This window comes from Podarcis bocagei, assembly GCF_964188305.1.
Source record: "Podarcis bocagei genome assembly, chromosome: W".
NCBI lineage: Eukaryota > Metazoa > Chordata > Lepidosauria > Squamata > Lacertidae > Podarcis > Podarcis bocagei.
In genome coordinates, this window is record NC_138131.1 from 10,591,776 (window position 1) to 10,612,905 (window position 21,130).

The 21,130-nt window shown below is 43.8% G+C and overlaps 1 long non-coding RNA gene across 1 annotated transcript in view; it reads left to right on the plus strand.

The window, feature by feature from the left end:
- The first annotated feature begins 262 nt into the window (after positions 1 to 262).
- Positions 263 to 21,130, plus strand: part of LOC308577854 — a 111,188-nt gene continuing 90,320 nt past the window's right edge. Inside the window, exons 1-2 of the long non-coding RNA XR_014003721.1 lie at positions 263 to 277; positions 644 to 1,053. This is a non-coding gene — a long non-coding RNA (uncharacterized lncRNA). The remainder of the gene's footprint in view (positions 278 to 643; positions 1,054 to 21,130) is intronic.

Below are 21,130 nucleotides of genomic sequence, written 5' to 3' on the forward strand. Positions count from 1 at the left end.
TGGGGCACAGTTCACTGGGTCTGCTCTGAAGGAATTTTTCAAGGAAAAGGGAATTCGTCACCAGGTGACGGGTGCAAAGTCTCCTCAAGAGAGAGGCGTGGCAGAGCACAGGAGTGAAGCACTGGCTGAAGCTGTCAGGGTTTTACTGTGTGACTCTGGGCTGCCTCAGAGCTTTTGGAGTGAAGCTTGGAAGTTTGCCAGCTTTGTTTTTAACAGGTCCTACAATCACGATGTAGGTGACACACCGTTTTTTCTGTTGCACAAGAGGAAGCCACAGGTGCATTTCTTCCGTTCGTTTGGTTCCAAGGCTTCAGTGCCAATACCAACAGCGCAACGGAAGGAGGGTGGTCCTAGGTACCAGGACATGATCTTCTGTGGGTATGAACCTGTGACGAAGGGGTGGAAGTTTGCATATCGAGAAGGTGATCAGACCAAGCTGCTGGTCAGCAAGCATGCTGAGTTCTTTGAGCAGGGTGGTTGGTCACGGCCTAGGGGTGGTCCTGATGTTCTCTCAGAATGTCTGTCCGATTCTGAGGGGGAGGAAAGGGAGGAAGAAAGGGAGGAAGGAGAGGCAGAGGCAGAGCCTGTTGCTGAAGACCAGGTTACTGATGATGGTCAAGCACAGGGGTGGGTTTCTCCACAGGTTAAGAGGGAACCCAAGAGCGAGCCTTCATCTCCTGTTAGCCAAGTGCAGGAGGCCCGAAGACGCAGCAAGTCAGAGGGGGAGTCTTCTCAGCTTGCTGGAGACACACTTGCTGACCCCAGTGGGTCAGGAGGAGCGCCCGAGGTTGTGCCCAGGCGGTCAACTCGGACCACAAAAGGGATTCCACCTGAGAGGTTTCAGGTCACCAGTGCGTGGGTTGGTTTCGCACAGTGTGATTCTGGGGATGTGGAAGGGATTCAACAATTGCCTGGGATAGATGCCAGTGGGAGGCAAAAGGCAATGGGAGGTGAGTTGAACTCAAAGAGGTCTGTAAATAGGGGTTCACAGTTTCCCTCAGGATTCGTGACGAGAGGGGGTGTTATTGGTTTCAGAACTCACAGGGTTAAGGAGTTCTGTGTGACGTCTCTTTCCTGAGGCGTGGTTAGAAACTCTTATGGGAGTGGTTTGACTCTGAGAGTTTCAGTCTGGTTTCGCTTTTGCGGAGAGAGGACGCAATGGGTGAGCTTTCACCAGGTCCAGTTTTATGCTGTTAAACTTCATGATTAAAGGCTAAGAAGATAAGGAACGCCTTTGTGTCTGAATTTATTACCCACAAGCTGCAATTGCTTCACCGCTGTGTTTATCTCTGCTACCGGCAAGAGGGAGAGGCAGGAAGGATTTTTGGATCAGCACGGACAGACAGCAGAGCTGCGCAAAGGGAAGCGTGCTGGACTCCATGTTTGTTTTTCTTGGCACACATGGCAACTTTGACCTCTCCGTTGCCATAGATACAAGGCTTGAAACAAGCGCCGGAGCCTGAAACAGAGAAACAGCGTGAAACAGAGACAAAGGCTGAGACACAGGCCGAGCCTGAAATAGAGCTAGAATAAGTGCTAGAGCCAAAGACTGACACAAAGCCTAATAAAGAGCAGAAGCCTGAGCCTGAGCCTGAAACAGTGCTTGATACAGTGCCAGAGCCTGAAACAGAACCACAGCCACAGCTACAGCCATAGTGCCACAGCCTGAGTCTGCAACAGTGTTTGATACAGCGCAGGAGCCTGAAACAGAGACACAGCCTGAAACAGAACCTGAGCCTGGTTATTAGCATGGCAATTAAAGAAGAGAGAGGCAGAAAGGCTTATAAATAGAGTTAAGTGCAAAGGCAAAATAATAAACAACCCTACAGAAATAGAGAAACGATTTCTCGAATTCTTTAGAGAAATGTATAAGGAAGGAAATGAAACAACAGAAGAAGTTAAAGAACATTTAGAACAGAATTGTCTTCCGAAACTTACTAAAGAACAAAAAGAACTGTTGAATGCCCCTATTACATCGTACGAAATTCAAAGAGCAATTAAGGAAGCAAAGATAGGAAAGCCAGCAGGGCCAGACGGCCTACTGGCAATATATTATAAAAAAATGGAGGACTTACTGTCTGACCCATTAAGAAGTATCATGAACAGAGACTTCCGGGTTAGCGCGAAAGGCTAATGGTGGATTCCCTCCGAGCTCCGGAGGGAATCTGCTCTGTAGAAGACGGGTCTTGCCGCCGCGGCGACGCGGGGACCCTCAGAAACCACAGGCGCTGAAGCCTGTGGACTTGGTGACTCGTCGTGCACCATTTGCGCCCCCCCGACCCGCGAAGAAGCCTTTTTAAAGGCTTCGGAGCGGGGAACGGAGAGTGGCGCTTTGCTGAGAGTAGACCGCTTCTTCTACGGAGCGAAGCCGCATGCCATGGCCAGAGAGCGCTGACTTCTTTCTTTGAACATTTGGACTTTAAAAGTAACAACCCGTGAGTAGTACAAGAATTGGAACTAAATATCGTTTTTTCTGAATTTGGCACGATCGGGGGAGGTGCTAAAAGGAAGTCCGTCTCCCCTTCCTGTAGATAAATTAAAGCAAGAATTGATAACTAAGGTTGAGAGAACATCCTTCTCTTTACGGGATAAAAGCTATTAATTCCACGACTTGGCAATATAAGTAACTTTGCTGGAGGATAAGAACTGATTTTAAGAGCTGAAGTGCAACCCCCCGGGACCCGGGAGTGATCCGCGAGAGAGCCTGCTGAGGAGACATAAAGAGTTTGACAGCTGTCAAATTAGCTGTCAAAGTTGGAAAAGGAAAAAAAAATGGTTTCTGCTATCTTTGCTGGTTATTTTTGTTACAATTTGACTTTATTTTTTTTTTTTTTTTTTTTTTGGGAGTTTGCATTTCTGAAATTTATTCTCTTTTTTTTTTAATAAGGTTTTATTGCTTTTTTCCAGGGTAAAAGAAAGGTATATCATCCATAGCACATCAAAAGCAGTTTTACAGAAAAGAAAAGAAGTTATAAAAGAAAAAGAAGAAAAGATTCACATTTTTCACATCCATTTTCATGATCGATCAGACTTCCCCACGTCCCCCATCCCCTGTTTTCTTTACAATAAAAATAAACAGCAAATTAATACCTTATTTCATATGTTTTTGTGTTTTCCTTTAGTTATATAGTCCACAATTTATACATTTCGAAATCTTAACTTAATTTTCAACATTTACCAAATTCAATACTGAAGCATGTTTTTCCAGAACATTTAGCAAATTCTCAACATTCATATAGCTTATAATATTTTTGTAAATAGTCCTTAAATTTCTTCCAGTCCTCTTCCACGGCGTCTTCTCCCAGGTCTCGGATTCTGGCTGTCATTTCAGCTAATTCCATATAGTCCATCAGCTGCAAATGCCATTCTTCCAGCGTGGGTAACTCCTGTGCCTTCCAGTGTTTAGCTATAAGAATTCTTGCTGCTGTGGTTGCATATAGAAAGAAAGTTCTATCTTTTTTTAACACTCTCTGGCCCACAATGCCCAGGAGGAAGGCCTCTGGTTTCTTGTGAAAGGTGTATTTAAACACCTTTTTCAACTCGTTATAGATCATTTCCCAGAAGGCCTTCACCCTCGGGCATGCCCACCAGAGGTGAAAAAAGGTTCCCTCAGCTTCCTTACATTTCCAACATTTATTGTCAGACAAATGATATATCTTTGCAAGTTTGACTGGGGTCATGTACCACCTGTATACCATTTTCATGATGTTTTCCTTTAAGGCAGTACATGCCGTAAATTTCATACCGGTGGTCCATAACCTTTCCCAGTCTTCAGACATAATGTTGTACCCGATGTCTTGTGCCCATTTTATCATAGCTGATTTAACTATCTCATCTTGAGTGTTCCACTTAAGCAGCAAATTATACATTCTTGAAAGCACTTTCGTCTTAGGTTCAAGTAATTCTGTCTCTAATTTTGATTTTTCCACCTGGAAACCAATTTTTTTGTCTTTTTTAAAAGTCTCTAAAATTTGGGCATAATGAAACCAATCTCGCACCTTTCCTTTCAGTTTTTCGAAACTCTGCAACCTCCAAGTGTCACCATCTCTTTCAATTATCTCACAATATTTCAACCAGCCAGTCTCCATATTACGAAATTTTACGGCCTTAGCCTCTACCGGTGATAACCACCTCGGAGTCTTACTTTCGAATAAGTCTTTGTATTTAGTCCAGACAATAAGTAGAGCTTTCCTGACAATATGGTTTTTAAACAGTTTATGAGACTTTGCCTTGTCGTACCAGAGATATGCATGCCAACCAAAAGCATTGCTATGCCCTTCCAGATCTAGGACATCAGTGTTTTCTAACAAAAACCAATCTTTCAACCAGCAGAGGGATGCAGCTTCATAGTACAGTCTTAGGTCCGGCAGGGCAAACCCCCCTCTTTCCTTTGCATCTGTTAATATTTTAAATTTTATTCGGGGCTTTTTGCCCTGCCAGACAAACTTCGCAATGTCCCTCTGCCACTTTCCGAAGCATTCCACTCTGTCCACGATCTGCAGGGTTTGAAACAGAAACAACATTCTTGGCAATACATTCATTTTGACTGCAGCTATTCTGCCCGACAAGGTAAGTCTCAGTCTCGACCATGTTTCTAAATCCTTTTTGATTTCCGACCAACATTTTTCATAATTATCTTTAAACAAATTCAAATTTCTCCCAGTCAGGTTAACCCCCAGGTATTTCACTTTTGGAACAACATTTAATTCTGTTTCCTTCTGAAACCCATCTATTTCTGAAGGTGTCAAGTTTTTAGCCAAAACCTTGGTTTTTTGTTTGTTCAGCTTAAATCCCGCCACCCGACCAAATTCAGAAATTAGTTCTAAGGCTCTTTTTGTACTAGCTTCTGGCTCCTGTAATGTCAAAACCAGGTCATCTGCAAAGGCCTTCAATTTGTATTGTTTTTCCCCGACCTGTATTCCTTCCACCCGCTGGTCCTTCCTAATCATATTCAGCAACACCTCCAGGACAGAAATAAATAACAAGGGTGATAAGGGGCACCCCTGTCGTGTCCCTTTTTCGATTTTAAACTCCTCAGTCACCACGTTGTTTACTATCAATTTAGCTTTTTGCTCTGAATAGATTGCTTCAATACCATTTTGGAACGCCCTTCCCACTCCCATCCCTTCCAAATTTTTCTTCATAAATTTCCAAGATATGTTATCAAAGGCTTTCTCAGCATCTATAAATATCAAAGCTGCCTTCGTGTTCAGATTTGTCTGTAATAACTCCAAAACATCAATGATATTCCTAGTGTTGTCAGACATATGCCTGCCAGGGAGAAAGCCTGCTTGGTCTTTATGAATTACTTCATTCAAGACTTTTTTCAATCTGTTTGCCAAAATGTTAGCAAAAATTTTGTAATCCACATTTAGGAGTGAGATAGGGCGATAATTCCTGAGTTGAGTCTTTTCAGATTCCAATTTAGGAATCAAGGTGATGAATGCCTCTTTCCACGATTCGGGTGCCCCCTTTCCTTCCATAATTTGGTTACATACCTCCATTAATGGCTGAACCAAATATTCCTTCAATGTCTTGTAGTATTTGGAGGTAAGCCCATCTGGACCTGGAGATTTGCCTAGTTGCATGTTCTGAATGGCACTTTCAATCTCCTGTTGTGTTATTTTGTAATTCAGGGCTGTTTGCTTGTCTTGTGTTAATTTTTGGAGGCCATAACTTCCTAGAAAATTATCTATCTCAGTCTCCACTTGGGGTCCTTGAGTAAACAATTTTCTAAAATATCTCTGGAAGCACTTTCTAATATCTTCTGGTTTCTGAATACATTCTCCCTCAACCTCTAGATTGGTAACAAAGTTCAACTTTTGTCTCTTTTTCAGCTGCCATGCCAGCAGCTTCCCACATTTATTTGCCGATTCGAATGATCTTTGTTTCATTTGTTTAATTTTCCATTCAACTTCTTGATTTATCAATTTTGCATATTGTGCTTGATGGAATTTTATTTCTCTTAAAACTTCTTTTGATTTTGGGTTTAGTCTCAACTTTTTCTCGCCATCTCTTATCTTCTCCAAGATCTTATCCTTTTTACCATTCCAGAGTTTTTTCTTGATAGAGTTCTGCTGTATCAGAAATCCTCTCATCACAGCTTTACTTGCGTCCCAGATTGTTTTCTTTTCCACCAAAGTATTCAAATTTATTTCGAAATAATCTTTCAGCGTTTTTTGGGCCTTCTTCACAATCTCCTGATCTCTAAACAAATAGTCATTCATTCTCCATCTGAAGGATCCAGCTGGTGCCAGTCTTAAATCTATTTTCAAGGCGTTGTGGTCAGAGCAAGTTTTAGGGCAGATCTCGACTTTTTTTGTCTTAGGTGCCAGTCCTCTAGATGTCCAAATCTGGTCGATTCTTGTCCACGAAAGATGGGCCTCAGAGAAAAAAGTTCCCTCTTTACCTAGAGGGTTCTTTGTTCTCCAGATGTCAATCAAGTCCATATTGTCTGTAAGTTCAAAAAAAGTCTTTGGGAGTCTGCCATCTTTGGTCAAGTTCTGATTTTGAGACTTATCCATATGTGTGGAGACAACTCCATTCATATCACCCATCAGGATGATGTTAGTATAGTCAATATAGTCCAATATTGTCTCATGTAGCTTCTTATAAAATTCCGATTTCCCATCGTTTGGTGCATAAATTCCTACAATCAAAAATTTCTCTCCTTGTGCTTGAATTTCAATCGCCAAAATTCTTCCTTGTTCATCTTTAAAGATCAATTTTGGTGCTAGAGTCTCCTTTGCATAAATCACTACTCCTCTTTTTTTTACCTTATCTGATGAGATAAATTCTTGGCCTAGTCTCTTGTTAATTAATACTCTCCTATGGAGCCTAGTCACATGCGTTTCTTGAAGGCAAATAATGTCTAATTGTTCTTTTCTCAAAATATGAAAAATCTTTTTCCTTCTTTCAGGAGAATTTGCGCCATTAATGTTCCAACTGAGAAGCTGTAGAGACATCTTGGACTAATTATTTACCTGCTGGGGTGTCTCCTTTTTCGTTTTTTTCTGGAGGTGGAACCGGATTCAATCCAGGCGGAGGAGGTGGCCAGGCACCTGCTATTCCTTTCCGAAGGTCTTCCCCGTGGTCGTTTAGGAACTTTTCTTGCTCCTCTGCTGTTCTGATTCTTACCCTCACCCCTTTCAAGGTAAAAGATAATCCTTGAGGGAATTCCCACCTGTATGGGATTGTGTTGTTTCTCAGTAAGCTTGCTAAGTCTTTATATGTGGCTCTTAAGTCCAGAAGTTGTTTTGGTATATCTCTAAAAATTTCTGCCTTTTTTCCCTGGATCACCAATGGATTTTTAAAATGCAAGCCGAGTATGGTTTCTTTTTCTTGCCTAGATCTGAAAATGATCAGGCAATCTCTTGGTTTATCCTTCCTAGCCACTCTTCCTAGTCTGAAAGCGGTGACAATTTTAAAATCTTTTTCCTCTGCCACACCCCAGAATTTGGATAATTCTGTTGTCAAAAATCCAATCAAATCCTCCTTTTCTGACTCTGGAATGTTTCTAATTCTGAGGTTATTTTCCCTATTTTTCAGCTCTGCAAGGGACAGGTACACTTGTTGTTCAGTCACCTGTCTACTCAGTGGTCTGACTTCGCCTCTTAATTCCTCTATCCTCTTTTTATTTTCGTCTGCTTTTGTATTTGCTTCCTGTGCCAGTTTCCGATTTTCTGTTGCAGTCTTTTCAATATTATCTATGGCCTGAGAGTTTTTAGAAACTTGGTCTGTCAATTTGTTAATTGAGGCTGTTACCTGGTCAAGTTTAGCAGCTTGTTCATCAAACCTAAGTGCTTGTTCATCCGCTTTCTTGTTCAGTGCTGCCAACTGCTCCAATATTTCTTTAGATACGGAGTCTATCCCTCCAGCAGCCATCTCTCCAAAAGTAGGCTGTATAGCTTGTCCTTCCTGCAGGCCTGTCACAATTGGGACAGATGATCTGCGTGGCTGCACAGGCAGAGTTAATTGCAAAAGTTCAGTTTATTTTGCTTTTTTTCTTTCTGCAGCCCTTGTTTTTGCTGTGCCACTCATTCCACAGCTGTCCCAGTATCAAGGTCAAATTGTAAATCCCATGGGAAAATTAATTCCAGAAAAAATAAACATCCGGGCAGGAAAATTCCAAGACTAGTAGCAGTTCTCAAATACTATTAAATCCACAATCCAGCAGGGGGAGCTCCCTAAAAATTAGGGAGAAGGATAGGAAATTTCCACCAAAAGTTCCCTTTACACACAAAAGAAAAATATTATCCAAAACAAGGGGGGGGAGCCCCTCTCCTTAAGCTTAAACTGCAGAGAATAAAAGTTCTTTACCAAGGTGCTTGCAACAGTTCCTTTTCCCGGTTACAAAGTAGCCCAATGTTACTTCTAACTTTGTCTACAGTTACTGCAGACCGATGTTACTTGTATCCAGTCAGACCGAGAACAGGGTTTCAAAAATTTGTAATCCACAAGGTAAAAGAAAGAGGAACATAAAATTGTCACTTATAAAACTGTTATGTCCTTTCTTTAACTTTTAATCAATCAAGGTCGAATTTGCAGATAACTTCCAACTCTTTTAAGATTCCTTTCAGCGCTTCAGCTTTAAAGGGGCTTTGCTCAATACTTTAAACAGAGCCGGGAGACTGACTTCCTTTTTAGCGTCTCCCGCTTTCAGCCAAATTTCTCCAAATTTAGTTCGTACAAAGCTTCAAATTTCCTACTCACGAGTAAGTTGTTTCAGTTCGATTGTTGAAGGAAGAAAGGTCAGCGCTGATCAGCAGCAGCCGCGCGGCTTCACTTCCGCGGAAAGAGCGATGGATCCACAGCACCGCTACCCCCTTCACGTTCCGAAACCCCTTACGGGGTCCCTTCTGCGTTTCGGAGGTCGCTCCTGGTGCCCGCCGAATCCCACGGCCACTGGCTCACTCTACCAGTGGTTTTTCTTCATGGGTCGTCGCTGTGCCGCAGCGCACGACCCTTTTCCGCGGAGCCCCTCTTCAGCAACTGAAGAGGACCGCCATTGCTGAGCGCGCCGCCTCCGGAAGAGTTACAATTTGACTTTAAACTGTTGAAAATAAAGAAGAATAGAAACAAATTAACTTGAATGTTGGATTGGAGGTGGAAGGAATATTAAGTAACTAGAATCCCTCTAGAGGGGGTTCCGAGACATTACAATGGCTGCAGGTGGAAAAATATAGGCTGAGCTGGATAGAATGTTTTTTTCTCTTGGGAAAGTTACAAGGTCAGAGTGAAGCTTTGGCTACAAATGCTGCAACTTTGAATTTAAAAGTAAACAAACTTGTTGAATGTGTCAAGGACTTGACTCAAGAAACCTATGCAGCTGAACAAGAAGAGATATGTGCTGTTTCAGAGGAGTGGGAAGGAGGAGCTGAAATGCCGCAGACGACAAAGGAGAGCCAGAGGCCTGCTAAGATAGATGCTAAGAAAAACAAGATTTGGATTATGAGAGCTTGGTTTGAATTAGAGAATGAAGAGTGGAGGGATCTCCCTATGGGGAGATCTGAAGACCTATGGATTACAAATCTGATCAAGGCGAAAGTTGGAGCTTTGGGGACATTTGGGACATTTGGACTTAAAAGCAACAAGAAACAAGATTTGGGCTCCACTTTTGAACATGGAGGTCTGGTTGGAAGAAACATAGACCCTATAGGGACAGAGCTTCTCCGAGACCTGATGTCTAATATAAAGGACTACCAAAAAAACCGGCAGAGAGGGACTGAGAGAGATTTGAGGGCCTCGGACGTGAGATCTCCAGGCTGATAGTTGATGGACTGATGGACATTTTTTGGGGATCGAAACCGGGAAAGGGGGGGTGAGAGATTTAGAATCTAAAGGGTGAATAATTATACGTTGTTTTTCTGTTATTTTGTTTTGCAATTAATATAAAAATTGGGAAATTCGTGGAAGGGAATTTGGGTCGACCTTAGAAAAGGGTGTAAAGAATGAATATTGTTGTTTAAATTGAGGTCTATAAGTTAAAATTGGTTAATTAAGATGAATTAAGTATAATAATAATAAGGTAAAAGTTGGGGACAAGAACTTGCTGAGCTAATTATTGGAATTGGAATACAAGAAGGGGAGGTGTGGGGAAGTCAGGGAAAGATGTTAAGAAAATAAGGATTTGAAACTATACTTGTTATTTGTGTTGTGTTTGTTTGTGCTTTTGTGTTTGTTTAAAACTTTAATAAAAATGTATTTTTTTCTAAAAAAAAGAAGAAGTATCATGAACAACATCTTAAAAGACGGAACCATGCCGGATTCTTGGAAAGACAGCCTTATTGCATTAATTCCAAAACAGGGAACGGACAACCTACTTATTAACAACTAAAGGCCTATCACACTTCTAAAGAACGATTATAAATTATATGCAAATATTTTAGCCGAAAGATCAAAAAAAGGCTTCCAGATGATGATACACAATGACCAAGCTGGCTTTTTGCCCGGGAGGCACATTTATAGCAACACTAGAAACATTATAAACTTATTGGCGTATTTAGACTTAAGAATAGAAAAGAAGGCAGTCTTAATGGCTATAGATGCAGGAAAAGCTTTCGACAGGGTATCCTGGAAATTTATGAAAGGTCTATTACACCATATGGATTTTGGTATACAGTATATAAAAGGGATTGAAGCAATATAATCAAAACAAAAAGCTAAAATCATAATCAATGGAAATTTATCACAGGAGTGTGAAATCAGTAAAGGGGTCAGACAAGGTCGCCCACTATCCCCCTTAATTTTCATATTAACATTGGAAGTTTTATGTAAGGAGGAGGAGGCGTCAAGATGGCGATGAGGTAAGACGCATTTGCCGGAGTTCATTTTGAATCCTTTCTAAAATCTGTGTTGTGGCTCCCAGCCTTTCAAGTTTTTGCTGAAGATTGTATCAGGGGCTTGGAGCCCATGCCAGGAGTTCACATTGTTGATAACTGTAAAGCCTGCATCGTAAATCAGCTTTAATGAGCAGATAATTGTATTCTCCGGCAGCCTTGGAAGCAGCCTTCGACTTACTGGTTTTCCGCCAGCTCACATCCAGTTGTATTTTTATTTCTTCCACCTTTTATTACCTTTTAAGCACTGTTATTTTAAAAGACTCATAACGATGGGCCAAGGCAAACGCCTAAGGGATTGTGACGAGGCTCTGCCCTCCCCAAGAGCCAAACAATTAAAAACCGACCCCCTCGTGTCTGGCAATCGGAGTGACCCCACTGAACACTGCTATAGGGTGAAAACTCAGAACCGTTTCTACCCTCTAACGTCTCCAGAAACAACGTCAACACCAGAGGAATTATTTTTACCTCAGATTAAAACTGCGGACGGCAAGCTTGGAGGAAGAGGGTGTGTCCCACTGAGGGTGGTGCAGGACGCCGGAGCTGAGGACTGCGCAAGACAAGAACAACATGAACATCTCCATCTTGTGGTCAGAACCCTTAATTGCATATTTAAGAAGATTGATGTGCTATCCTCCCAGCTATGTAACCTCGAACAGAAAATTGATAACTTCTGGTTAAAGTTTAAACCAACTGTAGATACGGGGGAATTGAAGTGCCAGAGGTCCTTACCTTCAACCAAAAAAAGAAGTGTGATCCTTAAATATAAACCAAATCCTGCACTGAAACACCAAGCGTTGTCCCTGCAACCTAAGAAAATCTGCCTAAACATCGGGGCAGGGTCACCAAGGTGGCTTACTCTGAGTGGGGTTAAAAAGCATCTAAGCAATCTCCTAAACATAGAAATCTCACAATGTGATCTCATTGCAGTATTACCCTTGAACCAGCACCTCAGGCAACAGAAAGTGATGCTTGTGTTTTATTCTCCAAGGATCCCTTCAGCTATCATCAGGCAGAAATCACTCTTGGCTAGGTATGATATCATCCCAACAAGAGTTTTTATGGATAGCATGATCCACCCCCTTCTACTTGCCGGTCACGGCACGGAGCGGACTCTGTCGGAGAGGTCGGGAGTACCCCAGGACATCGAGCCTCCTCTCCAGGAGGATATCCATCCGTACCAAAACTGGACTTACCCTACGTCCCCACGAGCCCTAAAGAAACCCACTGGCACAAGCAATTCTCTGACCCCGCCGGAGGAAAGAGAGCTTTTAGCCACCTTTGGCGACCTTCCACCGAGAGAACAACAAGAAATAATTGGAAGACTAGAAGTACTTAATCATCAGCTCATACAGGTCCAGAAGAACGGAAGAGTCCTGCCCACTTCTCAGGATAACCCTGCCAGCTTTTCGGAGTCGTGTTTTAAGGAAGCAGGAAGTCTTCCATACCTTAGTCCAGCTCCTAAACCCATGCCTCCCCCACTTGTGGGCAAAATCCACCGACGTTTGGCAGACCCAGGTCTTGCCCCACAAGTTGGCCCCTCATCCCAACTCTTGATAAATTTTGACTCGCCCTCCAAGAGTCCCCCGCTGAGGAGTGTAACTCAGAGTTCCTTCCACCAAAACAATTCCTTACCATCTAATCCATCAATGCCGGAACTGGAGTCCTCTTATTCCCCTGAGCGGCATAGACCCGACATACAAACGGTACCAGTACGCCGAGCATCCCCTGTACCTTCGCCAGCATCAGGTCATGGGAGTGTTCCACCTACATCAAAAAATGGCCCGGATTTGATTGAAGACCCGGCCGGACATATAAACCAAATGGTTTCATCGGCAACCTTTAGACCTCACGGTGGGGCAGTCTCAGCAAATCCAGTGGAGTTTCCCACTGAAGTGGCCGCCCTTGGGTTACCCAGCAGGAGACTCGTTTTGTCGCCCCAGTCAGAATTCTTCACTACCAACTTCAAGACTAGGTACCTTCAGCAGGTGCCTGCCATGCAAAGTAAAATAACTGACTTTTTTGCGGGGTCTGCCTTGCCTCCAAAGGACTCACATCTCTCCCTGAAATGACAGCGAATTGGTCACAACAGGAACTCCCCCCTATCAGTCCTCAGCTGGAACATTGCGGGCTGGAGGGAAAAAAAACTTGACCCAGAATTCTTGGAGTATATTAACCTGTTTCATATCATCTTGTTCCAAGAATCGTGGGAAGTAGAGAAAATTGCCCTAAATGGCTTTGAGCTTCTAGAACTCCCTGCCTGCCCCTCCCTGAAAGGAGGCCGCCCTAAAGGGGGCCTAATAATAGGCATCTCCCTCAACCTACACTCTAAACTTACTCTAGTACAGGCCTTGCTTCCTTACGCCCTTACCGGACTGATTGCGGGGGAAAAGATCTCACTTCTAGTTACAAATGTTTACTTGCCACCTGGGGGTTCTTCCTCCGAACTGGGCTCTAAATGGGGCTCGCTAGAAGAGCATTTGCTCTCATGCTATGTTAAGTTTCCTAACACCCCGGCCATAATAGGTGGCGATTTTAATGCCCACACAGCAGCAAATTGGGACTCGCTGACCAAAAACCAAATGGTGGGTTACCCCAAACCTTAATAATTATGAGCTGGAACATATCATGAGGAGAACTTCTAAAGACCAACGAGCTAACGAGGCTGGAGTACTCCTCTATCAAATGGCCATCCGTTTAAATCTGGTCCCCCTAAATGGAACATGCCTCCCTGATATTCCAGGGGATTTCACTCACCTGAGCGTTAAATCAAACAGCGTCCTCGATTACCTGTTGGTTTCCAGTGATCTACTTAAGTGTATTTCCACCTTTAAGATCGAGAATGTACAATCTAGTGATCATCTTCCCCTTGTAGCCAAGCTTTCCCTGAACTGGCAGTCGGAGGCCCATAGACATGCGACCCAGATGGTAACCCACGAATCCTCTCTCCAAGTAAGAGGAATAAAATGGTCGGAGACCCAAGCTCAAAAGTATCAGGAATTCTTTCAAAAAGAAATCCTCGGGCCCCATTCCAACATAGGCTCTGCCTCAGACGAGCATAGCATAGTGTTGAAACGCTTTCACCATCATACGACTGAACTTACGTCCTTCTTCAGGTTACCACCCAAAATATTAAATCGAAACGAGTATACTTACGGTGCCCCCTGGTATAATTCTCAGTGCAAACAAGCAAGACAGCGCCTTCGCGCTATATATAATGCATATAAGACCTCCGATGCATCTACTCTGCCAGCTAGTTATGCACAAGCCAAGCAAGTTTACAAACGCACGCAGAAAACTGCCAAACGCGAGTGGCAACACAATCGCTGGCAGGCCTTGATTACCGCTTCAAAACCACATAGATCCAGGGAATTCTGGTCTTTGATTAATAGAAGGGTGAGGAAATACCCAAGGGCAGTCATCCCAGCACCGACATGGGAATTGTTCCTAAAGAAATGTTTCTCACAGGCAGATGCTCCCTCCGACCATCTGATGCATCTGTTTTCCCACCTACCTATTTGGCCTCCCACCGATCCGGACGAAATAGCCAAGCTAATAGCCCAGCTGAAACCGGGCAAAACCCCAGGGCCCGACCTGATCCCTGCTGAAGCAATCAAACTACACCCAAAATGGTGGGCTGACATCTTGGCCAAAACCTTCGACGCAATCAACGCTTCTGGTCTCATCCCCAAAATATGGAAGGAGGCCATTATAGTACCAATTCATAAAAAAGGTTCTCCAATGGAGCCGGAAAACTACCGTAACATCAGCCTCCTTTCGATCATAGGGAAAATTTATGCCAGCTTTTTGCTGACTAAACTATTGCGATGGGCAGACGAGACTAACCAGATTGGTCACGAACAAGCAGGGTTCAGAATTAAACGTTCTACAACCGATCATGCGATAGTCCTTTACCATCTGGCACGGAAGTACTCGTCCCCCCCCCCGCGGCTACCTTTGTGCTGCCTTCCTAGATCTAAAGGCAGCCTTTGACAGCGTTCCTAGAAATATTCTTTGGGAGAAACTTGCAAAACAGGGCATTGATAGAAGACTCTTATGGCTTATAAGTCAGCTCCATGAAGGTACCCTTGCCAGAGTGAGACTTACTCCTGCGGGCGACCTCACAAATTCGATACCAATAAACAAGGGAGTGCGCCAAGGATGTATATTGGCTCCCTGCCTATTCAATCTATTCATCAGCGACATGCGAGCACCCCTAGTCAACTCATCTCCAAGTACACATGCGCCTAGACTAGCGGATTACCGCTGTCCACTCTTTTTATATGCGGACGACGCGGTAATTCTATCTTATACACGTGTTGGACTAACCAGAGCTCTGAAGATCTTTGCCACGTATTGTCAACTCAACCAATTAACCATCAACCATGCTAAATCTAAGATTCTGATTTTCGCCAGAAGTCGGAGATTATACGAATGGAAGCTTGGTGGAGCAAAAATAGAGCAAGTCCTAAAATTTCAATACCTAGGAGTTATTTTTCAGTACAATTTGGGGTGGAAAGCACAAATTCAACACCTACTTAACAAGGCCAAAACTCTGTCATATGCGCTCCTCCGATTTTTCTTTTCGGATGGAGCTTTGCATGTTCCCTCGGCCCTAAAGGTGTTCAAGGCAAAAGTGGTACCCGTGCTTGCTTATGCTGCCCCGCTCTGGGCCGTGATGACAGACCTTGCTCCTCTTGAGACTCTGCAAAACCAATTCCTACGTCGGCTCCTAATGCTCCCCCCGTGCGTAAGCAACGCAGCCATGCGACTAGAATTGAAGATCGCATCCTTAGAAACTTGCCTGTGGAAGCAAGTCTTCAATTATTGGTTATCATTGTGGCACAGATTACCAGACCATTACCTTGTCCAATGCTTATGGCGAGATGAATTCTCCAGCCTTTGGACTAGTAGAATTCATGCCAAACTCCTGAGTTACGGAATCTCTCCCTTAGATTCCCTTAATCTAGATCAAATCACTGCTCAAAGACTGATCGGCCAAAGACTGGATGACATCGATTTACAGCGAAACTATACGCTGGGGGGAGGTGTTTGTTCGCCCCAAAACATTGGTATCACTTTAACTTACTGCGTTCCATCATACCTCTCCTCCCTTTCGTCTGTTGCCCATAGGCTGGCCTTCACCAAAGCGAGGTTTAACGTTTTTCCCTCCAATGTCCTGAGACATAGATTCTCAAAGGGACAAGCCTCCGCCATGTGCGAATGTGATAGGGAGACGCTGGAGTCGCTTCAGCACATTATGTTAACTTGCCCCTTGTTCAATGTGCCACGGGCAAATTTGTTGGGCTCAATCATACAGAAGCTAGAGGGTACCCCACCAAAATTCCACCTTGCCCAAATCCTGCAGGATAAGGATACCCATACGACCCTGAAAGTGGCTAGGTTTCTGGTCGCTGTCCTTACCCAAAAGCGCTGCCAAGGAGCACTACAAGCTAATTAAGGCGCAGTATGTCATTCCATCTTACAGTATTTTATTGTTATAGTGATGTTTTAGCGGCTGTTTTTTCCCACGTGCACAAGCTGTTATTTATGTCTTGTTTTTATCTGTATGGGCCTATGGCCGTAATAAATATCTATTCTATTCTATTCTTTGTGTAAACAAATTAGGGAAGAAAAAGAAATAAAAGGGATTATGCTGGGAAATAGAAGTTACAAAATGAGGGCATTTGCTGACGATTTAATTATAACTACGGGGCAACTAAAACAGAGTTTAAGAAAGGCGTTGGAAATAATATATGGCTACGGTAAAGTTGCGGGGTTCAAAATGAATTTAAACAAGACAAAACTATTAGTTAAAAATATGTCGCCAGATGAAAAAGCAGAATTAGAACAAATAATACATATTAAAATCTACCCCAAAATCAAGTATTTAGGATTATGGATAACACCAAAGAATATTAACTTATATGAAGATAATTATACCAATTGTTGGAAAGATATCAAAAGACAGTTGGAGACATGGACAAGGTTAAATTTATCATTCCTGGGCCGCATTTCGGTAATTAAAATGATAGTTTTACCGAAGCTACTCTTTCTATTTCAAACGATTCCAATTACAGGAAAGACCAGCAGTATCAACAAGTGGCAAAAAGAAATTTCTAAATTTTTGTGGAAGGGTAAAAGACCAAGAGTAAAGCATAAGATATTAATAGATACTGTAGAAAGAGGTGGCTACGGGTTACCGGATTTGAAGCTATATTAGGAAGCCTCATGTCTTCTCTGGTTGAAAGATTGGTATTTATTAAAAAATTGGGATATTTTAGATCTAGAAGGTCATGACACCCGTTTTGGGGGGCATGGCTATCTTAATTATGGGAAAATAAAGATGCATAGGAGTTTTTCAAATCATATAATAAGACATGCTATATATAAGGTATGGGGGAAATACAAAAGATATTTGGAACAGAAAACCCCAAGATGGAACTCTCCACTAGAAGCAATCGCTGTTAAAAAAAGCAACAACATCAAAGAGAACTGGATAACGTATAACACAATATTAAGGGGGAGGAGGAGGGTCAACTAATATTGATAAGTTATGAAAAAATAAAAGATCACTTTTCTACTTGGCTAGATTACTTCCAGGTGAATAAAGTGTTCAGACAGGATAAGCAGATAGGTTTTGAAAAGGAGCCTTCAAGATTTGAAAGAGAACTACTGAATAGTAAAACCAAAATAATCGCAAAAATGTATAGACTTCTTTTAGACTACAAAGTAATGGATGAGGAGGTTAAGGCTTCAATGATAAAGTGGGCACAAGATGTGGGCCCTCCAATTATGCTAAAAGATGGGGGAAACTGATGGAATGTAAATTTGAAATTTACAGCCAGCTATAATATAAGAGAGAACAGGATGAAAATGGCTCATAGGTGGTACCTCACTCCTTCCAGATGATCAAGAATGGATAAAAATTTGGTGAATGCTTGTTGGAGATGTGGAGGAAATAACGGTAACATGAGCCACATGTGGTGGACGTGTGAAAAGATTAAGATTTTTTTTTGGGGGGGGATATACGATGAATTAAAAAAGATGATGGCGATAACTTTTACCAAAAAAAGGAGGCATTTCTATGAAGTATTTTAGATAAAGAGATCCCAAAAAATCTAAGAGAGGTATTCTTGTATGCAACCGCAGCAGCTCGTATACTTGTGGCCAAGGGATGGAAAGATCACGAGGCTCCAAAAATAACAGATTGGCAAATCAAATTACAGGAATTGGTGGAGACGGCTCAATTGACTAGCAAACTCAGAGGAATCTCAAAGCAAAAATTTGCAGAAAAATGGGATGGTTATACAAGATATGTTCAAAAATAAAATAATAGTTTTGACTCTGTGCTAGCATTCGAGTGATAAAGGAACTAAAAGGAGGTGGACAATAATTAAGGATTTATTATGCTTTCAGAGTGTATTGGAAAATTTATATAGAAAGGATTAGTTTTGTGTACATTCCATTGTAAGAATGGAAACAGGGCCAGAGCCACAGCCACAGCCTGAGTCTGAAACAGTCCTTGATAGAGTGCCAGAGCCAGAGCGAGACCCTGAATCAGTGCCAGAACCAAGCCCTCATTCAGAACCAGAGCCTGAGAAAGAGCCAGAACCAGAGCAACAGCCACAGCCTGAGTCTGAAAGAGCCCTTGATAGAGAGCCAGAACCAGAGAATCAGAATCAGAGTCAGAACCAGAACCAGATCTTCGGTAAAGACGTGGTCTGGTCTTAGCGCAACTGCTCTTCCCACCCGCGATAACAGAGACTGGGTGTTCCAATACATCCCCCCGTAGGGAACCTGCCCCAGCCATTCTGTTGGCTGAGGCCCCCTCCCAGGCAGCCCTGACCCTTTCCCCTTAAAAAGCAAAATACAAACTATACAATGACCTAAAAAAATAGTAAAAGAAAAACAAAGCAAGAAACAATTATGCTAAACTTAAAATAATCCCCGCCCCAACTAAACATTTGTCCCACCCCAGAAAGAAAATAACAACAACAACAACAAACCACTGTTTGAGGTGCAACAGAGACACAGCCAGAGACAGAGCGAGACCCTGAATCAGTGCCATAACCACGCCCTCATTCAGAACCAGAGCCTGAAAAAGAGCCACAGCCCGAACCAGAGCAACAGCCACAGCCACAGCCTAGAGCCACAGCCTGAGTCTGCAACAGTACTTGATACAGTGCCGGAGCCTGAAACAGAGACACAGCCTCAAACAGAGCCAGAGCCTGAAGCAGAGGCAGAGCCACAGCCACAGCCTGAGTCTGAAACAGTCCTTGATAGAGTGCCAGAGCCAGAGCGATACCCTGAATCATAGTCAGAGTGAGACCATGAATCAGAGCCAGAGCCAGAGCCAGAGCTGAATGAAAGCCAGAGCCAGAGCCAGAAATCGGGCTTGATACAGTGCCGGAGCTGGAGTCAGAGCCAGAGCCAGAGGCACAGCCAGAGCCAGAACAAAACCCTAATTCAGAACCAGAGCCTGAAAGAGAGCCAGACCCTGAAACATAGCTGGGTCAGAGGCAGAGGAAGAGCCATCATGAGACCCTGAATCAGAGTCAGAACCAGATCTTCATTCAGAACCAGACCCTGAAAGAGAGCCAGAGCCACAGACAGAGCCACAGACGGAGCCTAGAGCCACAGCTGAGATCCACAGCCACAGCCTAGAGCCACAGCCTGAGTCTGCAACAGTACTTGATACAGTGCCGGAGCCTGAAACAGAGACACAGCCTCAAACAGAGCCTGAGCCTGAAACAGAGGCAAAACCACAGCAACAGCCTGGGTCTGAAACAGTCCTTGATAGAGTGCCAGAGCCAGAGCTAGAGCGAAACCCAGAATCAGAGTCAGAGGGAGAACATGAATCAGAGCCAGAGCCAGAGCCAGAGCCAGAGCCAGAGCCAGAGCTGAATGAAAGCCAGAGCCAGAGCCAGAAATAGGGCTTGATACAGTGCCGGAGCTGGAGCCAGAACCAGAGCCAGAGACACAGCCAGAGCCAGAACAAAACCCTAATTCAGAAGCAGAGCCTGAAAGAGAGCCAGACCCTGAAACATAGCTGGGTCAGAGGCAGAGGAAGAGCCATCATGAGACCCTGAATCAGAGTCAGAACCAGATCTTCATTCAGAACCAGACCCTGAAAGAGAGCCAGAGCCACAGACAGAGCCACAGACGGAGCCTAGAGCCACAGCCGAGATCCACAGCCTGAGTCTGAAATAATAATAATAATAATAATAATAATAAAAATAAATTTTATTTGTATCCCGCCCTCCCCAGCTAAGCCGGGCTCAGGGCGGCTAACAACAATCAAATAAACAATCAAATAATAACACATTCTAAAAATATTTCATTATAAAAATTAGTTAAAATCAAGTTGATGGCAACCGATTAAACAAAATTCTGTGCAGGTTGCCAGAGGAGGGGGTCAGGCTGCGCCCTGACCAAAGGCCTGGCGGAACAACTCTGTCTTGCAGGCCCTGCGGAAAGATGTCAGGTCCCGCAGGGCCCTAGTCTCTTGTGACAGAGCGTTCCACCAGGTTGGAGCTGCAGCCGAGAAGGCCCTGGCTCTAGTTGAGGCCAGCCTAACCTCTCTGAGGCCTGGGACCTTGAGGGTGTTCTTATTTGCAGACCGTAGGTTTCTCTGTGGGGCATACCAGGAGAGGCGGTCCCGTAGGTACGAGGGTCCTAGGCCGTATAGGGCTTTAAAGGTTAAAACCAGCACCTTAAACCTGATCCTGTACTCCACCGGGAGCCAGTGCAGCTGGTATAGTACTGGATGAATGTGATCTCGCAGCGAAGACCCCGTAAGGAGTCTCGCCGCGGCATTCTGCACCCGCTGGAGTTTCTGGGTCAGTCTCAAGGGCAGCCCCACGTAGAGCGAGTTACAATAATCCAGTCTGGAGGTGACCGTCGCATGGATCACAGTGGCTAGGTCAGGGCGAGAGAGATAAGGGGCCAACTGCTTAGCTTGGCGGAGATGGAAAAATGCCGCCTTTGTTATAGCTGTAATCTGCGCCTCCATAGAGAGGGAGGTATCGAAGATTACACCCAAACTCTTAACGGACGGTGCTGGCACTAATTGCACCCTCGCAAGAGATGGGAGTTGCCCCCTCGATCCCATATCGTCCCGCCCCAGCCAGAGGACCTCTGTCTTCGAAGGATTTAACTTCAACCGGCTCCCACGTAACCATCCAGCCACAGCTTCCAGACATCTGGTCAGTGTGTCTGGGGCCGAGTTAGGATGGCCATCCATCAACAGATAGAGTTGGGTGTCATCAGCATACTGATGGCAACCCAGC